This window comes from Coffea arabica, chromosome 1c (assembly GCF_036785885.1).
Source record: "Coffea arabica cultivar ET-39 chromosome 1c, Coffea Arabica ET-39 HiFi, whole genome shotgun sequence".
In the NCBI taxonomy this organism is placed as follows: Eukaryota; Viridiplantae; Streptophyta; class Magnoliopsida; order Gentianales; family Rubiaceae; genus Coffea; species Coffea arabica.
Window position 1 is genome coordinate 3644421 of NC_092310.1, and position 4522 is coordinate 3648942.

Consider the following 4522-nt stretch of genomic DNA (forward strand, 5'->3'; position numbering starts at 1 on the left):
CTGATGAGCATAGGAGTGAAAGGGAATTCCAAGTTGGAGACTGGGTATATTTGAGGTTACAACCTTACAGACAGTCATCCGTGATGATCAGGAACAACACCAAATTATCTGCTAAGTACTTTGGCCCCTACTGTATAGAGGAAAGGATCGGAGAAGTGGCCTACAGGCTCAGGCTACCTACTACATCAAAGATCCACCCTGTGTTTCATGTATCTTTGCTTAAAAAGAAGCTAGGAGATCTGACCACACCTATCCTGCAACTACCAGACACTGATGAAAGCCTGAGGCTCTGTTGAGCAGGAGGACGATCAAGAGAAAGAATGCAGCTGTAACTCAATGGCTTATCTAGTGGCGGGGGACTGATCCTGCAGAAGCAACTTGGGAGGATGCTGCGCAGATAAGGGAGAAGTTTCCACAATTCCGACCTTGAGGACAAAGGCCTTATGAGGGGAAGGTATTGTAATGAAATGCAGAATGCTAGACTAAAGAAGATACGTAATAGAAAGAAGGAAGTAAGAAGGCGTGGAATCCAGAAGCTGAAGGCGTGACTTAGAGGATTTACTTCAGCAAAAGCGCGAAAGTAAAACCACGCCTTTGCTGGGTTTTCATCTGCCTAACAGAAAGCCAGGAAGCGCGGCAACTTGCAGCCACTTGCAGACGCAATTGGAACACGCGATTGATCCTTATTAGGTGCTGTTAGAAGTTGTTAGGAGCTGATAACTATATAAAGTAGGCCTAATTGCTTTGTAGAGTAGTTTTTGAATCATTTCCATTCCAGATTGGTTGTAACAGTCTGAGGAGCAATCCTCAGAGTTTCCCTCTCAAATTTTCCTTCAGTTCTTACACCTTCTTAGCTAAATTCATCATCTCTGTTCTTGTATTTTGTATTTCTCGGATTCATTAATGAAATTGAGCTCAGTTCAATCACTGTTTCATTGATTCACTGTTAATTAGCTCTCTATTCGAATTGTTCTTTCTGGTTTTCTCCAAAGCTCTGGCTTCTCTGGTTTCTGATCCATAACAAGGGATTGCATTTAAAGTGGGGATTTTTGTCTGAGAAGTTGCCTTCCGAGAGATTCCATCTTGTAGGGATAAAAGACTTCCAGCAGTCTCTGCTCGCATCAATTTTAGGTAAAGTTTGCATCTTTGTGCATTTTTTTTTACTGATTTACATCGTAATTGGTATAAAAGAATAAAATTTTGTTTGCTCCTTTCCTTTGCTGACATATAAGTGTTTAAATTACTTGAATTCTGTTGATTCTTTTATCTCTGTGCATGAATTGGGTAAATTTTGTCTAGTTTTTTTGTGGAAAGGTTTGTGTTTTGTGGATTGGAAATCAGCTAAAGTTTTCCAAGTCACGTGTTGGTCAGATCATATATAGCGGTTTCTTTCCTGTTATAGCTTTTGATGTTTTACATTCAGCATCAAATGGGCTGTTCAGTACTGGAAATGGAGTTAGGATGGGGATATTTTCCTCAAAGTTGGGAAGGGGAAAATGCTGGAACAGCATTTATGTTACCAAGTCTATATAAAAACATTTTTTTCAAAAATATCTTGAAGGGTAAGTTCAGAGCAAGTTGGAAGAGGGCTTCAATTTTATTCCGGCCTTCGTGGTGCAATCTGATCATTTGTTTGTGCTTTATATATTGGCGAAACGCAAATTCTGCTCCTGTTTTTCACTTTGCTTGCTGCAATAAAAGTTGATCAAGTTGAAATGTAGAAAGATTGAAGAAAGCTGGATTTGTGATCATTTGAGGTCAATTAAGTGGTATAGGATGATGCCAGTTCAAAGAATGTATACCCATTCAAAATTTTGGTGCATCTTTCTCTGTCTATGTATTTTTAGGCAACTCAATAATGAATCTTTGCAATCTCTACTTTCTTCAGTATATTCGAGCCTATAATAAAAAAATTTATACATGGGCATCATTAGAAATTTGGCATTACCAACAACACTTGGGGTTTAATCGTGGGTTATCCACAGCAGTATGTTATAAGGTACCAAAAGACGGTAAATCTATCTGCTTCCCAAGCTTCACTCTTTAGCTGTTGCTACATTTCCAAATTCTCTTTCGGCTTGTTGAAAGAATTACACTTTTATTGTTAAAATCTAGTTGGTAAACTTAAAACATTTTGTCTTTTGTGAGTAATTGTTATAAGAATCTGAATACTGGCCTTTACTAAAGTACCATATGCTAAACTCTTTTCCATTAAAACCAATATCTAAACAGATGATTTGAGCACAATCAGGTCAACAGAAGAAAGGTGCTTACCTATTTTACCATTTGTATTCAAAGGTACTGAAATTTCTTTTAATGTTCAAATTTTTTATAATTTTCCCTGTTATTCTTATAAGGATGAAAATCATTGGCAGAGCAGCAACCATGAGTAGTTCACCATGTGTCCTCCCAAATTATATATGGATGAACATCGCTGTTGAAAAGTTTGCATCCTTGCCTATTAACATCCCTTTCTTGGATGAAGTAAAGGCTACTCCTTCAGTTGTCTTTGTTGAATCTTCTCAAGGAAACTAGAGACAGAATTTCTCGTTTTGTTTTCTTGTTGTCACTCTAGAAATGCTCTCAGGTTCCATGACAAGGTGCACAAGATGGAACCTTATAAGATATGATCAGTAAGTTGCACGTGTAGATACCATTAAGCCTTACAATAGTCCTCATGTGACGAAACATTTGCTTAATGGAACTTATGACATGTATATGAGCCCTTATAAATATCTTGTCAGATAAGCTTCAGTACATCATTTATCTCATGTAATGGACAACCAGATGGAAGTACTCTACTTGAACAACAAAATTGGACAACACTGACTCCGGTATTTATGCACCATCAAGTGTTGAATATTCTACAGGTTAAGTATGCTCTTCGTAAGGTCATCTCTTTTTCACGAGTTCTTGGCTGATTAACCTTCACAATTTATTTATTTTTTTCACTATTCAACTTTTACAAAAGTAGGGAGCAGCTTCTCGAGATTTTCCTGGGACCGTGACTTCAGCGTGCCCACGCGCACCCCCAGCCCACGCGCGTCCAGCACCGCCACCTGCATCACAGCCGTGCACCATCCGTGCGTTTCAACCACGCACTTCGCCACCTCCACTGCCATCTCCACCACACCCCTGCCTGCTCCCAAACTCCGGTTATCTCTTTCCCTCATTTTATCTTTCTTTTAGCTTAGGACATTTAATTTTTAGCCGAGGACAGACATTTAATTTTTAGCTGATGACAGATAATTGGTGCCTATTTGGGATGCTGTGAATTCGTATTTTGCAACTCCTGACTGTCTACTTAATTTTATATCAAAATCGTTTGTATTTGGAGAGTTTTGCTGTGTTGGTTTGTTTAATTCGTATTTGTGTGTTTGCTGTGTGTAGGTAGTCATCGTTAATTGTTTTGTTTGTCTGGTTGTCTGTATTCGAAGTTGTGATCAGGGACCCCTTATTTAATTGAGGTGCTGGTTGACTTATTTTGAGTGTTTGTACCTTGCTCTTGTCCTGTTTACTGGTGTCAATGGCTAAAACAAACAATCCACTTTGTCCCCACAACCCACTATCCCTTTGAGTGGACCTTCCCAAGCAACTGCTTCGGCGGTCCCCGAACCCGCCTTGGGAGGAATAGGGAGGTTCACTTCTCTTCTCCGCCCCACTTTGGCGGACATTTGACTTTCACCAGGGCAGCCGATAAGGAACGGTATGCCGCTGCGTGTACAAGGAAAATTATTCCTTGTAAATTCATCCATGGCCCCACACTCGACCTTTTAAACATTAGGGATGAGGTCCTTAGGAGGATAACCGCCATTGGTTGGACAAATTATGCTTCCATTGTTTTACTTGCTTTCACTGAGTTAACATGGAAATTCTATGCCACTTTCGAGTTCAATGTACCTGATGAATTCTCTGTTACGACTCCTGAGGTGATTCGGTTTAGATTGATGGGTAGGGAATTCAAACAGTCCATCACTGAATTCAATTTAGCTCTTGATTTCATTGACATCCCCTATTCCCAAACTGATGAATATATGGCGAGTGCCTGCGAGTACATTGAGCCCTTTTTCTCCCATAACACTGGCTACTGGAAAGAATTGTCGATTGACACTCAATCTTAGCCTCTTTCCTTAAGAACTCCGTTTTTCGTTATTTACACCGTTTTATGGCTTATAACTTCTTAGGTAGGAAAGACAGTTCGGGTAGTTTTTTTCTATTAGGTAGGGAAGCCATTGTTTTTTTTTTTTCTCTAGAATGGCCGGGCTATAAGGCCCCAGTTAAAGACCTGTTTACTAGATATCCTAGTATGCTTTATTTAATCAGATATACCAAGAGAATAGTTTTTGTTTTTCTTTTTAATCTTTAATCTTATTTTTCTATCAGAGTCTAGAATTTCCTTAGTTCTTAATTCTGAATATCTATGGTATATTAAGTCTATCTTAGCTTGTCTAATATTTCTAAGGAATGATGTGGGATGGTGGTGTGCCACTTTTGATAATCTAGATTTTTCTATATCTATGTA

At 39.0% G+C, this 4522-nt stretch overlaps 1 long non-coding RNA gene across 1 annotated transcript; it reads left to right on the top strand.

Annotated features, from left to right (window-relative positions):
* Positions 1-1068: 1068 nt before the first annotated feature.
* On the top strand, positions 1069-2815 carry LOC140006146 (uncharacterized). The gene is made up of 4 exons (XR_011813782.1): positions 1069-1131; positions 2233-2266; positions 2358-2633; positions 2745-2815. It is a non-coding gene; the product is annotated as an uncharacterized lncRNA (long non-coding RNA).
* Positions 2816-4522: the final 1707 nt, after the last annotated feature.